The 16937-nt window shown below is 46.5% G+C and overlaps 2 long non-coding RNA genes across 2 annotated transcripts; one reads left to right on the top strand and one right to left on the bottom strand.

Moving 5' to 3' along the window:
- The first annotated feature begins 339 nt into the window (after positions 1-339).
- LOC129645069 (uncharacterized) lies at positions 340-2930 on the top strand. The gene is made up of 3 exons (XR_008711162.1): positions 340-495; positions 2154-2354; positions 2443-2930. It is a non-coding gene; the product is annotated as an uncharacterized LOC129645069 (long non-coding RNA).
- Positions 2216-3873, bottom strand: LOC129645070 (uncharacterized). The gene is made up of 3 exons (XR_008711163.1): positions 3690-3873; positions 3426-3566; positions 2216-2350 (listed from the first exon to the last, which is right to left on the bottom strand). It is a non-coding gene; the product is annotated as an uncharacterized LOC129645070 (long non-coding RNA).
- Positions 3874-16937: the final 13064 nt, after the last annotated feature.

The following is a 16937-nucleotide window of genomic DNA, read 5'->3' as shown; positions in this document are numbered from 1 at the left end:
CCGCTCAGCCAGCATGGATTCCAGCAAGGAGGATTCTGGGAGGACACGGGCCCCTCCTGGGGGCGCCCTCACCGCTCAGCCAGCATGGACTCCAGCAAGGAGGATTCTGGGAGGACACAGGCCCCTCCTGGGGGCGCCCTCACCGCTCAGCCAGCATGGATTCCAGCAAGGAGGATTCTGGGAGGACACGGGCCCCTCCTGGGGGCGCCCTCACCGCTCAGCCAGCATGGATTCCAGCAAGGAGGATTCTGGGAGGACACGGGCCCCTCCTGGGGGCGCCCTCACCGCTCAGCCAGCATGGATTCCAGCAAGGAGGATTCTGGGAGGACACGGGCACCCGCCCTTTCCCGATTCTTCCGGTTGGTAGTGACTTGGGAGTTCCGCGTTCCTTCCCAGGACCTCCTGTTGTAAAACGACTCATGCAGATGGTCACCTGGCCAGGGTGGGAGGTTTCAGTCGGTGTTTCCCCTAACAGAAGATGCTCATTTCTCCAGGGTAGGTACCTAGGGGAGCAGTTAGTTGCTAGCTCATAGGGAAAGTGCGTGTCAAACTTGAACAGGTCCTGCCAGTTCTCCAAAACGACTGTACCAACTTATCTGCCCTCTTCACTGGGCTTTGGTGCTGTCAGTCTGTTTAATTTTCACTGTTGGGGTGGCTCTATTTTCTTTGATTTTCATTAGCGTTTACAACATGTGTAATAGCATTGAGCACGTTTTCATTTGTGAACTGGCATTTAGGATATCCTCTTTCATCAAATAAATGTCTGCTCTAGTCTTTTACCTAGAGAAGGCAATGGCACCCCACTCCAGTTCTCTTGCCTGGAAAATCCTATGGACAGAGGAGCCTGGTGGGCTGGAGTCCATGGTGTCGCCAAGAGTCGGACATGACTGAGCGACTTCACTTTCACTCTTCACTTTCATGCATTGGAGAAGGAAATGGCAACCCACCCCAGTGTTCTTGCCTGGAGAATCCCAGGGACGGGGGAGCCTAGTGGGCTGCCGTCTATGGGGTCGCACAGAGTCGGACACGACTGAAGCGCCTTAGCAGCAGCTAGTCTTTTACCCATTTTAAAATCAGTTTGTCTTTTTTATTATTTGTGGTGGACTTTTAGTGGCTCAGACGATAAAGCATCTGCCTGCAGTGTGGGAGACCTGGGTTTGATTCCGGGGTCAGGAAGATCCCCTAGAGAAGGAAATGGCAACCCATTCCAGTATTCTTGCCTGGAGAATCCCATGGACGGAGGAGCCCGGTGGGTTACAGTCCGTGGGGTCACAAGAGTCGGACACGACTGAGCAATTTCGCTTTTTTTTTTTTTAATGCACAGCCTAGATTTGAATCCTTCAATGGCTATGTTGTTTAGTCGCTGAGTCGTGTCTGACTCTTTTGTGACCCCATTGGACTTTGCCCACCAGGCTTCTCTGTCCATGGGATTTCCCGGGCAAGAACACTGCAGTGGGTTGCCATTTCCTTCTACAGGGGACCTTCCCAACCCAGGGATCGAACCTGCGACTCTTTCGTCTCCTGCTTTGGCAGGCCAGTTCTTTACCACTGAGCCACCGGGGAAGCTCGTTGATGGGCATATATGTTGTAAATCTCTCCTCTTACTCTGTGACTTGCCTTTGACTCTTAATAGTGTCCTTTAACGATCAGAAGCTTTTACTTTTAAGATGTAATTTGTCGGTGTTTTATGTCTGGAGCTTCCGTGTGTCCCATTTAAGAACTCTTCGCCTAGCCGTGTTTGTACAGGCCCTCTCCTACCCGCTGTGTGGGCCTTACCGACCTTGTCTTTCACATGCACATCTTTGTTGTGTCTCAGTCAGTTACTGAGTATAGTGAGATGGCCATGGTCACGGTCGTCATCATACTAAACTTTTTTTTTGTATTTTATTTCTAAACCATCGTGTGAGATGTTTGGAGCAAAAGGAGTGCCTTATTGCATGGCCTTCTAGCTCAGTCTTCACTGAGAGTTCACTGTAATATTGCCTTTTAAGAATAGTCTTCACACCCCTATGAAAGATTGCGTGCTGTTTAATTTCTTTTTAAAGCAGGATCACCCTTAGCCTCAGGCAAGAGGAGCCCTATGCTGGGATCCACAGCTCAGAGAATCCCTCGAATCGTTAACACTCATCTTTTTATTTGTCACTTGATGTGAGCTCTGGATGGTCCAGATCCTAGTGAACTGAGCCCGCACCTTCTGCGCAGCAGCAAGCCCGCGCTTGAGACGCTGTTCCCCGCATCTTTCGTCCTGGAGCCTGGAAACAGAAGTCGCCCGCATCAGAATACTGAGAAGTTTTGCATCTGAAAAAGGCACCGTTTTGGAGTGCAGGCAAGTTTTGAGTGGCAGGAATGCCTAGGTAAGAGAAAAGACAAATTAATTAACTTGTCAAATCCTCCTAAGCCTGAATGCAGAAGACCCTTGCGTAACAAAGTGCTGTTTCCCAGAGCACCGAGCGCCGCTTCCTGGCTTCCCTTTGTCTTCAGTTCGCGGTTCTGAAGCTTCTCTTCCAGGAGACCTGCATTCGCTAATGCCGACACTTTGTAATGGTAAAGAATTCATGTTACCCTTAAATGTATGTGTTTATACATCTAAACCTTACATCTGGGAAGCATGAAGTAGATTTTCTTTTTCATTAATAGATGAACTTTTGAGTGCAAAGAATGTGAACAATTTTATAAAATTATTTAGGAAGACATCATTGAATTTTCTAAAAAGCTAATAAAACAGCTTATTTTAGTATCTTTGACTAAAAATCTGACAGTGACTATGACTTCACTTTGTTCTTTAGTTTGAAAGGTCATTTTGCCTATGGTGGAAGAAAAATAGCATTTTTTTTAATGTAAAAAATAGTTTTAATTTAAAAAAATTTATATTCATGTCATTTACCTTTTTAATATAAATATGCATTTAAATTTTATAGACTTTAAATATAATTATATTTTGACCATATGGTTAAGTATCCTTTTGAATTAAAAAAAAAAAATAAGAAAAAAGAAAGCCCGCAAGAAAAAGTACTCAGAATATTGTCTAGCAAATGGTGGGTATTCAAGAAATATTAGGGCTCCCTGTCTGCCACCCACACCTTTCCTCTCTTGGTTTTAACTTGACATCAGATTAAACATCCTTTCCCTCGCTTTTTTTTTTCCCACTCTCCACTCTCCAAATACAAACATATGTATCCTGTTTGGAACTTGGTTGCCTTATGGAAACAAGTCTAAAATTTGGAAGAAAACAGAGCCAGAACTGACAGGAGAGCTTACGGAGGCTTGTTGTGGCTTAATTAAAAACTCAATTGTTAGAGATAACTAGTTCTTTTTGCAGAATTCTGACCTACAGCATAAGTCGGGCGCTCCTTAGCCTGGTGAGCCGTCTTGGGCATCCCAGACATGTGGGTCTGATTAAAGGAATCTAACTGATTCTTACTAACCATTGGATTTACAAGTTGGGCTGTGAGTCCTCAGCAAACCAAATGAAAGCTTCAGGAAGTTAGCCCTGCCAGCCACATCCTCACAGCTTTAGGCACACACGTGGAATGTTTTCACAGCTGGAATCCAATTTCTGAGTTGATCTATGAGAAAATCAAATTTGTTGTAGCACTCAACAATAATAAAGGAAGAATAACTAACAGTTTTGGGCTTCCCTGGTGGCTCAGTTCGGAGAAGGCAATGGCACCCAATGCCAGCACTCTTACCTGGAAAATCCCATGGACAGAGGAGCCCCGTGAGCCGCAGTCCATGGGGTCGCTAAGAGTCGGACAAGACTGAGCGACTTCACTCTCACTTTTCGCTTTCATGCATTGGAGAAGGAAATGGCAACCCACTCTAGTGTTCTTGCCTGGAGAATCCCAGGGACGGGGGAGCCTTGTGGGCTGCCGCCTATGGGGTCGCACAGAGTCGGACACGACTGAAGCGACTTAGCAGCAGCAGCAGCAGGTGGCTCAGTTGGTAAAGAATCCGCCTGCAATGTGCGACACCTGGGTTTAACCCCTGGGTTGGGAAGATCCCCTGGAGAAGGGACCGGCTACCCACTCCAGTACTCTGGCCTGGAGAATCCCATGGACAGTCCAGGGGGTCGCAAAGAGTCGGACACGACTGAGCAACTTTCACTTTCGCTTTCAGCTAGTTTCAGTTCACTTACCACATGGTAGGCACGGCATTAGCCCGTTTCTGCAAAGCGCCCCATCTAATCCTTACCTGGGTGTGGACGCTACTACAGCATCCCCAGCTGCGGGGTGAGGAACTTGCGGCTCAGAGAACGTAAGTGACTTAGAGCAGTCTCTCTCTTGTTCTTAATCACTTTAACTTTCAGACACAACAGTGGCTACAGCTTTGCTTTTAATTTTATCAGAGTACAGTTGATTTACAATGTGAAGTTGCACGTGTACAGCAGAGTAAGTCAGTTATACATTCACATATTCCACTCATTTTAAGATTCTTTTCCATATAGGTTATTGAAGAGCACTGAGTAGAGTTCCCATGCGCTATGCAGTGGCTTCCTGTTGGTTATCTCTCTATATATCATATACAGTAGTGTTTATATTATTGTAAATAGTGTGACATATAGTAGCATATACAGTAGTGTTTACATTATTATAAATAGTATAATATATAGTAGTGTTTATATGTCAGTCTCAATCTCCAAGTTTATCCCTCACCTCCCTAACCCCTCGGGAACTAGAAGTTCATTTTCTACATCGATGACTTTACTTCTGTTTTGTAAATAAGTTCCTTTGTACCCTTTTTTAAGATTCCAGATAGAAGTGATATCATATATTTGTCTTTCTTTGTCTGACTTACTTCACTTAGGATGACAGTCTCTGGGTCCATCCACGTTGCAAATGGCATTATTTCATTCTTTTTTATGGTTGAGTAATAGTCCAATATGTATATGTGCCGCATCTTCTTTCTGCATTTCTCTATCAGTGAACGTTTAGGCTGCTTCCATGTCCTGGCTGTGATACATAGTGCTGCAGTGAACATTGGGGTGCATGTATTTTGGGGAATTATGGGTTCCTCTGGATATATGCTTAGGAGTGGGATTGCTCGGTCATATGGTAGTTCTATTTTTAATTTTTCAAAGAGCCTTCATATTGTTCTTCATAAAGGCTACACCAGTTTATACTCCTAACAACAGTGTAGGACGGTTCCCTAATAGTGGCTACTATTTCCTGAGGGCTGACTAAGGGCCTGAACATGTGTTATAGCAAATTTAATGCTATGAAAACCCTAATGGACGCACTTAGGGGTCCCGTCCATAGGTGAAGATTCTTCAGTGGCGGCACTCGGCACCACGTGGAACACAGACAGTGATAGTCACCTGTGCAGAGTCTCCGCCCCCCCCCCCCCTTTCCTGCGCAGAAAAGGCTGTGTTTCACCCTAGTGTAGCACCAGTCAGTGTGACTTTCTGTGACAATGAAAATGTTCTACGTTAGCACGGTCCAACCTGGTAGCTGTTGACCATGTGTGGCCACTGAGCGTGTGAAACATGGCCAATGACACTGAGGAACTAAAATGTTAGCTTGCTTTTACTAGTTCAGTTTAAAGAGCGTACCTGGCTGGTGGCTGCCACGGCAGATGGCACAGCTGCAGAGGGTAAGTGCCCAGCGCTCAGGTTCCCAGCAGAATTGAAGAGACCCTCACACGCTCCTTTGTCTTAGCTCTGCCGTGGCTCAGTGTTTGGGGCCGGGCTCGTCAGACTAGGAACTGAGGAACAGGGAAAAGGATCAGGGTCTTTCTTACTCCCTTTATTCAAAGCTAATTATCTATAGGGAATTCCCTGGTGGTCCAGTAGTTAGGACTCTGCACTTTTTGCTGCTGAGGGCTCGGGTTCAATTCCTGGTCTGGGAACTAAGCTCCCGAAAGCCATGCTCCTGGCCCAAAACAAGCAAAACCATAAACATTTAAGTGCTCAGACACTGGTTTTACATGTTCGTTTATTTATTATCTACTGCATCCTTGTGGAACTCCCCACTCAGGCCGGGCGTATCTGCTTATTTTAAGCCTATGCACTGGCTCTGGTTAAAGTGGCAGGCAGGCAGGACTGGAGAGACAGACATTAATTAAATCATCACACAAATGCATCCGTAGAAACTCAAATAAAGGGAAAGTGCCAGGAGTCACGAATGCCTCTGACAAGGTCAGTGGATTCGTGTGAGGCATCAGAAACGCTCTTCTGCTGGCGCTCAAGTTCAGCTTGTGGAAGTGATGTTTTGGCTGAGAAGCTAAGAATGAGTTAGAATCAACTGAGTGACAAGGAGGGAGAGTCATTCAAAGTGGGGGGAAATGCATGAATAGTTCTGAGGTGTGCAGAGTGTGGCCGTGTTTAAGGAACTTTCAAGAAAGGGGCAGTACGCCTTTTTCTGCTTTTAAAAAATAAGGGATATGGATTCGTAAAAAAAGAAAAAATACTGTATATATATGTGTGTATATACACATGTGTGTATGTGTGTGTGTCAAAAGAGAAACATCTCCTGATGACCGCTTTTTAAAGGCTTCAGATCAGATTGGGTATCGTGTTTTAACCACATTTTAAGATTAATGAGGGAATCGTAGAAGGGGTGAACACTTGCTACAACTATGCAGATTGTATAAATGTGCGATAAAACCATTTGTTTCTTTAAAAACAATAATAAAAAATAAATACAGGGACCTCGGGGAATTCCCTGGCAGTCCAGTATTAGGGCTCAGAGCTTCACTGCCAGTTGCCAGGGTTCCCCCGTGGTTGGGGAACTAAGATCCCACAAGCTGTGTGTGATACAGCAAAAAAAAAGAAAAAAAACACCTGTTTGTTTGTTTGTTTGTTAATTAAAAATAAAAGAAAAGGAGGGCTGGGTGAGGAGGGAGGCTGAAGCTTCCCAGGTCCTTCATCTCCCACATGGGGGCTTCTGACCTTTATCCTGAGACCAGGGGCTGCGTCCTGGGAGGGTTCAAGTAGAGGAGTGATGTGATTGGGAAATAAACTTAAAACCCAAACCAACTAGAAGAAGCTTGGCTTTTCACGACGGCGACCTGTCCCCTGTCCTCCCCTCCTTCCCTCCCAGACACGGAGAGCTGGGCCGCCCTGGTGGCCGAGGGGTGCTGACCGGCTCTGCCCTCTCGCTCTGCGTGTTCTCTCTGAGTGTTTCTGCTGTTCAGTAAATACTGGGCTTTTATAGAAACTGTCAGCAAACTGCACCCTGCATTTTCCCTGCCTGGGGCCCAGAAGGCCTCGCACACTAGCAGGCTATGCCGGAGCTGCGATGCCCAGAGGCCGCTCCTGGAGGACCGCTGGTCTAAAGACCACACAGGCCAGGCCGCAGCCTCGCTCTTACATCCAGGAACCTGAGCTGGACAGGCGCTTGTGTCAAGCCGGGGGTGGGCGGGCTGGCTTTCGGCGTTCCCTTCTCTGGCCACCTGTCCACTGAGCCGTGCATCACTGACCGGCCCTCATGAGGGAGAGGGACAAGACAGAGAATTCACTCCGGAGGGAGAAAGGCAAGGAGAAGGAAAAGGAGAGAATAGGACTTGCGAGCGTGTTTGGACTTCACCTCGATGAGACTCCGACTGACTCCACAAAACAAATCCCTTATGGTCCTCTTCTTCCAAAACGAACTGATACTATACCTCCATCCCTGGCGCTGTGGACAAGTTACCCATGTTTCTGGCTAACTCTCTTGACCTTGATGCTCAGCTCTGCCACTTACTGTGGGCGAGGTCAGTCAGCGCGCAGAGATCCCAAGTCTTCGTCCGTGAGACAGGCTAAGACCCCGAGCCCTCGGCCGCGAGGCGGGCTAACAGCGCCTGTCGCAGGGCTGCGGGGCCGTGGCGCAGTGCGCTTAGCTTGCTGAGGAACAGGCACCAGCGGGGACTTGCCCTGGCAGTCCAGTGGTCAGTACTGTGCACATCCACGGCAGTCAGTGCAGCTTCGATCTCTGGTCTGGGAACAAAGATCCCACAGCAAAGAAGAAAAAGACAGAAAAAGAGAGAACGAAGCCCCAACTTGGTTATCGTCTGTAACACGTGTGTGTGACTCTCCCCCGTGACCCGGAGCTCCTCATGTGCAGAGAACCATCACTGGCCTCTCCCTCCAGCCCCGACTCCTGCAGGCGCTCAGGATATAAAGCTGAAGACTGAAGGGATCCTCTTCCCTCGCAGATCCTCAATCTTTTAATTTCCTACAACCTTTACTGTTTGTTTATTTTTTTACTTCCCTGGTGGCTCAGACGGTAAAGCGTCTGCCTACAATGCAGGAGACCTGGGTTCAATCACTGGGTCAAGAAGATCCCCTGGAGAAGAAAATGGCACCCACCCCAGTGTTCTGGCCTGGAAAATCCCATGGACGTAGGAGCCTGGCAGGCTACAGTCCACGGGGTCACAAAGAGTCGGACACGACTGAGCGCCTTCACTTTCACTTTTCACTTTACTGTTTATTTAGACATGCCTTGGGAAAATTAAACTATCGGATATACTGCCAGAAAGATATTTTCCTACATTTCTACCTACACATACACATATGTGTTTTAAATTACCTTTATTTTTAAACCAGTTTCAGGGTTACAGGAAAATTGAGCAGAAAGCACAGAGGCTTCCCACATGCCCCTCACTCTTTCCCGGGACTTATTAACATCTGCGGCTAGCCGGTGCCTTTGTTACAGCTGATGACCCAGTGTTGTATTATACATGATTACTGACAAAGCCAGCAGTTTAAAGTTTACTGTGCTGTGTAGTATACGAGTTGTTTTTTTAATTAACTAATTTTACTAATTCATTTACTTATTTTGGCTGCACTGTGTCTTTGCTGCTCTCTGGAGGCTTTCTCTAGAGGCAGTGAGCGGGGGCTACTCCTCGTTGAAGTGTCCGGGCTTCTCATCACAACGGCTTCTTGGGACGCAGAGCACAGGTGCTTAGGTTCAGTGGTTGCAGCTCCCAGACTCTAGAACAGAGTTCATACTGTTTATATTGATACATATTCTGAATTCACTTCAGTTCAGTCAGTCAGTCATGTCCGACTTTTTGTGACCCCCACGGACTGCAGCACACGAGGCCTTTCTCTCCATCACCAACTCCCGGAATTTACTCAAACTCATGTCCATCAAGTCCTTGATGCCATCCAACCATCTCATCTTCTGTCGTCCCTTTCTCCCGCCTTCAATCTTTCCCAGCATCAGGGTCTTTTCAAATGAGTCAGCTCTTCACATCAGGTGGCCAAAGTATTGCAGTTTCAGCTTCAGCATCAGTCCTTCCAATGAATATTCAGCACTTATCTCCTTTAGGATGGACTGCTTGGGTCTTGCAGTCCAAGGGACTCTCAAGAGTCTTCTCCAACACCACAGTTCAAAAGCATCGATTCTTTAGCTCTCAGCTTTCTTTATGGTCCAACTCACACAACCACACATGACTAGTTGAAAAGCCATAGCTTTGACTAGATGGACCTTTGTTGGCAAAGTAATGTCTGCTCTTTAATATACTGTCTAGGTTGGTCATAGCTCTTCTTCCAAGTAGCAAGCATCTTTTAATTTCATGCCTGCAGTCACCATCTGCAGTGATTTTGGAGCCCAAGAAATTAAAGGCTGTCACTGTTTCTATTGTTTCCCCATCAATTTGCTATGAAGTCATGGGACCAGATGCCAAAATCTTCGTTTTCTGAATGTTGAGTTTTAAGCCAACTTTTTCACTCTCCTTTTTTACTTTCATTCAGAGGCTTTTTAGTTTTTCTTCACTTTCTGCCATAAGGGCGTTGTCATCTGCATATCTGAGGTTGATATTTCTCCCAGCAATCTTGATTCCAGCTTGTGCTTCCTCCAGCCCAGTGTTTCTCATGATGTACTCTGCATATAAGTTAAATAAGCAGGGTGACAATATACAGCCTTGATGTACTCCTTTTCCTATTTAGAACCAGTCTGTTGTTCCATGTCCATTTCTAACTGTTGCTTCCTGACCTGCATATAGGTTTCTCAAGAGGCAGGTCAGGTGGTCTGGTATTCCCATCTCTTTCAGAATTTTCCACAGTTTATTGTGATCCACACAGTCAAAGGCTTTGGCATAGTCAATAAAGCAGAAATAGATGTTTTTCTGGAACTCTCTTGCTTTTTCAATGATCCAGCAGATGTTGGCAATTTGATCTCTGGTTCCTCTGCCTTTTCTAAAACCAGCTTGAACATCTGGAAGTTCGCGGTTCATGTATTGCTGAAGCCTGGCTAGGAGAATATTGAGCATTACTTTACTAGCGTGTGAGATGAGTGCAATTGTGCAGTAGTTTGAGCATTTTTGGCATTGCCTTTCTTTGGGATTGGAATGAAAACTGACCTTTTCCAGTCCTGTGGCCACTGCTGAGTTTTCCAAATTTGCTGAAATATTGAGTGCAGCACTTTCACAGCATCATCTTTTAGGATTTGAAATAGCTCAACTGGAATTCCATCACCTCCACTAGCTTTGTTCATAGTGATGCTTCCTAAGGCCCACTTGACTTCGCATTCCAGGATGTCTGGCTCTAGGTCAGTGATCACACCATTGTGATTATCTGGGTCATGAAGATCTTTTTTGTACAGTTCTTCTGTGTATTCTTGCCAGGCCTTCTTAATATCTTCTGCTTCTGTTAGGTCCATACCATTTCTGTCCTTTATTGAGCCCATCTTTGCATGAAATGTTCCCTTTTAATTTCTAATTTTCTTGAAGAGATCTCTAGTCTTTCCCATTCTATTTCTTTGTATTGATTGCTGAGGAAGGTTTTCTTATCTCTCCTTGCTATTCTTTGGAACTCTGCATTCACATGGGTATATTTTTCCTTTTCTCCTTTGCTTTTCACTTCTCTTCTTTTCACAGCTATTTGTCAAGCCTCTCAGCAGCCATTTTGCTTTTTTGCATTTCTTTTTATTTGGTGTAGTCAATAAAGCAGAAGTGTATGTTTTTTTCTGGAACTCTCTTGCTTTTTCTATGATCCAATGGATGTTGTCAATTTGATGCCTTTCTAAATCCAGCTTGAACATCTGGAAGTTTTTGATTCACGTACTGTTGAAGCCTGGCTTGGAGAATTTTGAGCATTATTTTGCTAGCGTGTGAGATGAGTACAATTGTGCATTCATCTGAATTTATACACCTTGTCAATTATACATGCAATCTGAATTTATATACTTTGTCAGTTATACATGTTGTACATATATTCCCCCTTTTATGGTGATATCTATATAATATTGTTTTCCAGTCCAAAACACAGATGAGTCTTTGCCTTTATTCATGTTTTCTTTCATGTTCTTTTATTTTTTATAGTTTTTTATATGAATTTTTTCAAATTAATTTTTATGCATTAATTATGTAATTCTTTGCTAAGTTATCTTATTTTTTTTGTTTATATTTGGGCAAACAGTACATGTTGTCATTTTAGAAGACACACACATGATACTCTCAAGAATATTAAAGCTTCAGATTCTGAATTGCTCTGCGTCATGTTCTCTGCCTACTCCCTCTCTGCCTTTAGAATATCTGTTCATTGATTTGGCTGTGCTGGGTCTTGGTTGCAGCATGTGGGATCTGGTTCCCTGACCAGGGATTGAACCCTGCCCGTTGCGTTGGGAGCGCGGAGTCTTAGCCACTGGACCACCAGGGAAGTCCTCTACTCTCTACTTTAAGTTGCTTTTTAAACGTGTGTGTCTGTGTACAAACGTGTGTACATATCTACATGGGTGTGTAGGTAAAGATGACATGGAGCCAGGTTGATGAGAAAAAGCAAGCACAGGAGGCCCGGAAGTGAGCAGAAAGAAACCTGCGAAAGCGCGTCAGGGGGAGCGGATTCAATGGACGCACACATGCGGAGGAGCGCGGGGGACTACAGAACATTCCCGAGTCAGTATTCATGATGACGGCAGGTGCGTGGTGAGCGTCTGTGCTGTGCGGCGCTCAGTGCTGGGCAGATATCGCTCATTTCACATCAGTCAGCAAGGTTCTGAGAAGTACCTGCTTCAGCGCTGATAAAACTGGGATCCAGAATAGCAAGATGACCTCAGAGACCAGCCAGCCAGCAGCAAGCTGGGACCTGAGTGCCGCCCCCGAGCCTTTGCCCTTTCCTCTCTGTGTGTCGACTTTCCATGGCTGGACATCCATGTTCATGTTCATTGTGATGTTATTACAGCAAGCAAAACAGAAACAGCCACTTCCCTCGTTAGAGGTAAATGGTTAAATAACCTAGGTAGCATCTTTATATTTGCTGTGGAATATAATACAGCGTTAAAAAGAATGGGGCTTCCCTTGTGACTCAGCTGGTAAAGAATCCACCTGCAATGCGGGAGACCTGGGTTCAATCCCTGGGTCGGGAAGATCCCCTGGAGAAGGGAAAGGCCACCCACTCCAGTATTCTGGCCTGGAGAATCCCGTGGACCGTGTAGTCCGGTGGAGGGAATTCCTTGGTGGTTCAGTGATTAGGGATCTGTGCTCTCACTGTTGCTTCCACAAGACATTTGGCCAAAAACAAAAAAAAGAAACGGGGAAAGTTGATAGGTACTGAGCTAAAAAATCATCACTGCCCACAAGGGACGGCAAACGTTTTTAGTTTAATACTGTGATCATGTTGCAACCTTATTTTTTAAAATATACAAAGCAAGACCTCATGGAGTCTACAAGTGTATTCCTACACAATTCATCAGGCTGTACCTTTAGAATTTCTGCAACTGACCGTACACAAATTAAACCTAAATTTCAAAATAGATTGTGTCTATGTTTTTAGGTACACAAATATGAAAATACATAGAACCCAGCCTGGAACAAGTCACACCTAATTTTTGGCAGTAGTAATTTTGGGGGAAGAGAGACCTTTATTTTTCCTTTACATACTTCTGTATCTTATAAAAAGAAGTACACGTTTTTATTTTTGAATAAAAGAAATAACACAAAATAACCAGTTGATTATTAGACACAATGGACATGAGTTTGAGCAAACTCCGGGAGATAGTGAAGAACAGGGAAGCCTGGTGTGCTGCAGTTCATGGGGTTGCACAGAGCCGGACAGGACTTCAGTTCAGTTCAATCACTCAGTCGTCTCCAACTCTTTGAGACCCCATGAACCACAGCACACCAGGCCTCCCTGTCCATCACCAACTCCTGGAGTTTACCCAAACCCATGTCCATCGAGTCGGTGATGCCTTCCAACCATCTCATCCTCTGTCGTCCCCTTCAACTCCTGCCCTCAATCTTTCCCAGCATCAGGGTCTTTTCCAATGAGTCAGCCCTTCACATCAGGTGGCCAAAGTATTGGAGTTGCAGCTTCAACATCAGTCCTTCCAATGAACACCCGGGACTGATCTCCTTTAGAATGGACTGGTTGGATCTCCTTGCAGTTCAAGGGACTCTCAAGAGTCTTTTCCAACACCACAGTTCAAAAGCATCAATTCTTTGGCACTCAGCTTTCTTCACAGTCCAACTCTCACATCCATACATGACCACTGAACAACCATAGCCTTGACTAGACGGACCTTTGTTGGCAAAGTAATGTCTCTGCTTTTGAATATGCTATCTAGGTTGGTCATAACTTTCCTTCCAAGGAGTAAGCGTCTTTTAATTTCATGGCTGCAGTCACCATGTGCAGTGATTTTGGACTTAGTGAACAACAAAAACAGAACAGACAGCAAATATACTTCAGAAGAGAAGAAGCTACTGAGAATCCATGTGGATGTAGACCCATCTTTTCCCTTGCAGAGTATTTCAGGAGTATGTTTTCTCTAGTTTTGCCTCTGGAAATAAGCTGATCTTAAGTTACTTTTGTAAGGAGGTTTTCCTACAACCCTAATCACCAGTAGGCTTGAGGGCTGCATGTGGAGATATGGAGAGATACCCGACCTCGCCCAGAGGGGCCAGGACTTGCTTGAAGGCGCCGCCCCAGAAACCTTCCCATCCGCACGTGGCCTGGGGCGACGCGGCTGCTGGGAGTAAGTGTGCAGCACAGCTGCACACGAGCGGATTAAAGAGCAACTGAAGGCCCAACTGAAAACAAATAAAAAAAAATCCCCCCCAGAAAACAATTGAAGGGAATTCCCTGGCGGTCCAGTCATTAAGGTTTCTCCTTCCAGTGCAGGGAGCACAGTTTCTATCCCTGGCTGGGGAGCTAAAATCCCACGTGCCTTGCAGCCAAAAAAAACGAAACAGAAACAGTATTGGAACAAATGCAATAAAGACTTTAAAAATGTCCACATCCAAAAAAAAAAAAAAAAACTTAAAGCAACCTAATTGAACAGTAAGAAATTCAGATTAAAATAACCAAATACCATTCCTTACTAATCCAGGAAAGAGTTAAGGAGGGGGGTGAGGGTGTATGATGCCGAGGAAGCCAGACGAGTTACCAGAAGCCAGAGCTGGACAGCGTATTAAACAGACATCACTTTGAGGGGCCACGTGGGGAGTCAGGGGTGTGATCGCGGTCCTGAAGGGGAGGACAGGTGAGATGGTGGCGCCCGTGTCAGCTCAGGTTCAGTCAGTAACGCTGAAGCCCACGAGTGACGGAGTGAAGATTTTAATGTTGAAATCTGACCTTAAGTTTGTGGAAGGACCCGGGCACGCAGACCTCCGGGACAGGGAAGGGACAGAGGAGTCCCCAACAAGCCTGAGAAGCCGAGAAGGCCCAGCTGTGGAACAGGGATGCTGGTGGACGAGTCTGCAGGGAGCGTCTGCCTTCGGGGCTCCAGAGGCAGGAGCTGCTGCGGATTCATCAGTGCTGAGAGAACCAGACAAAGGGGAAGCTGCCAGGCGCCTCTGCACGTGAGGTCACCTCGCTGAGCCATGATGGTGCTCAGGGGCGGTGCCCCCAGGCTCGCTTCTCGGCCAACCCTAATCTGGAACCACAGGGAAAGGGACCCAGGCCAACGTCGTCTCCAGCCTCAGCAAGTTAACGGTGGAAGGCGATTCTGGAGGAAAGGCCAGTGTGTGAGTGCTCAGTGGTGGCTGATTCTTTGTGACCCCATGGCCTGCAGCTCGCCAGGCTCCTCCGTCCATGCGATTCTCCAGGCAAGGATTCTCCTCCTCCAGGGGATATTCCTGACCCAGGGATCGAACCCAAGTCTCCTGCATCTCCTGCATTGGCAGGTGGATTCTTTACCAACACACCACCTGGGAAGCCCAGAGGAAAGGTAGTGAGTTCCATTTTGGACGTATAACTTTGGGTTGACTGGGATATGTGCCTGTGGTGATGTCAAGTAGGTAGCCAGGCTTGTCCAATCTGCAATATGCAAACAAGCTCCTCTTGGACTCCAGTTCCAGTCCAGCTCAGGGTGAGAAAGTGGAATACACCTGGGGATTAACAACCTAGGAAACAGGACTTTCCTGGTGACCCAGCGGTTACGACTCTGTGCTTCCATTGCAGGGAGGGCAGCTTCAAAGAGCCTAAGAGCTACAGGTATCAGCCAGGAAGAAGGCAGCCTCAGGAAACAAGTCCAGAAAAAGAGGGGTGGGGTATAACTTTCAAGCGAAGATTTGCAGCAGCAGGATGGAGCAGACAGGCTCTCCAGGACAGGGAGGAAGGCATGTCCTGGAGAGATGGCCCAAGATACCTTTTCCCTGAGTGGGAGCACAACTTGATTGGCAGTCAATTAACTGACATGAATTGATAGGCACTCCTTTCATTTTTTGGATCTGATCATGCAGGCATAGGGCAGTATATTCAGTGAATGATCCTTCTTTCAGAAATTTCAAAGACACGTTTGTTAGCACAATTTGTGCCCTTATTGCTTCATAGTCCTTCAGAATCAGAGTCAGTTCTGACTGAGGTTCCAGATGATGCAGCGAACATTCCACACGAGGAGGTCCGTGACCAAGTCAGGGGACCCTCCCCCTGCCATCAACAGCATCCCCATCACCCCACTCCTACAGTCACCGTTGCCAGGCAGTTGGAGGGACAGGGGCTGCAGAACACTGGCGAAGAGAGGGCGAAGGAAGGTGGCAATACCAAAGGAGCATGGAGACGCACAGTGCTTTCAGGTAACTTTTTTTTCCATTTGTATCGGATAACAAATGTAGTTAGTGAACAATTATATCTGCAGTTTTCTTTTTCCTCCACTTTCTCAGTCATCAAATGAAACTGTGACTTCCTGGTAGACTGTGTTCATGGAAGAGTGGTATATTCGTCTGACTGCCTTATACTGAGCGCTTCTGTTTCTCTGCCTTTCCTTTTTGGCCGTGCCACACAGCACGGGGGACCTTCTCTCACCAGTGACTGAACTGGTGCCCCTGCGTTGGAAGCTCAGAGTCTGAACCACTGCACCGCCCGGAAGCCCCTCTTTGTTTACTCTTATTCTTTTCCTTAACAGTGTTTTTATCTATTTTTAATTTATTTTTGGCTGCACTGGGTCTCACTTCTGCCTGTGGGCTTTCCCTGCTGCAGTGAGTGGGAGCTGCTCTCCAGCCGTGAGCAGAGGGTTCTCCCCGAGGCGGCTTCTCGCACCGCAAAGCGTGGGCTCCAGGCGCCCGTAGCTGCGGCTCACGGGCTCAGCTGCCCAGCGGCAGGGGGTCTTCCCGCCGGGGATCGAACCCGTGTCCACTGGCTTAGCAGGCAGATTCTTAAGCACTGGGCCTCTGGGGCCATCCTCTCCACCCTTACTCTGCTCCTTCACGCTAGTAGTTCTCTCCGTCTGATGGTACCAGTTTCCATGTTTGCTTCAGTCACTGTCTGTTTCCATAAGAGGCTATAAGCTCCATCGCAGACAATGCCTTTGTTCACCACTCTGTCCCGAGCAAACAAAACAGTCCCTGGCAAATGGCAGGCCCCTAGTGTGTGCTGAAGGAACGAATGGGCATGTTGCTTTCCCAGAACGGCTCCATGTGAGAGAGGGTTGTATCATGGCTATCCTCCATAGATGGTCCAAACAGTTCAACAAGCCTCAGAAAAACTGTATTCTTTACATGAATATTATGCAATAATAGCAGTTAAAAGATATTTGATATACATTTTGGTCGGAAGAGCTGAAAAGTTTTGCCGTTTTCCCGTA

The sequence above is a fragment of the Bubalus kerabau genome, chromosome 2 (assembly GCF_029407905.1).
Source record: "Bubalus kerabau isolate K-KA32 ecotype Philippines breed swamp buffalo chromosome 2, PCC_UOA_SB_1v2, whole genome shotgun sequence".
NCBI lineage: Eukaryota > Metazoa > Chordata > Mammalia > Artiodactyla > Bovidae > Bubalus > Bubalus kerabau.
The sequence above is the reverse complement of the archived record's forward strand: the minus strand, read 5'-3'. Positions and strand labels throughout refer to the sequence as shown.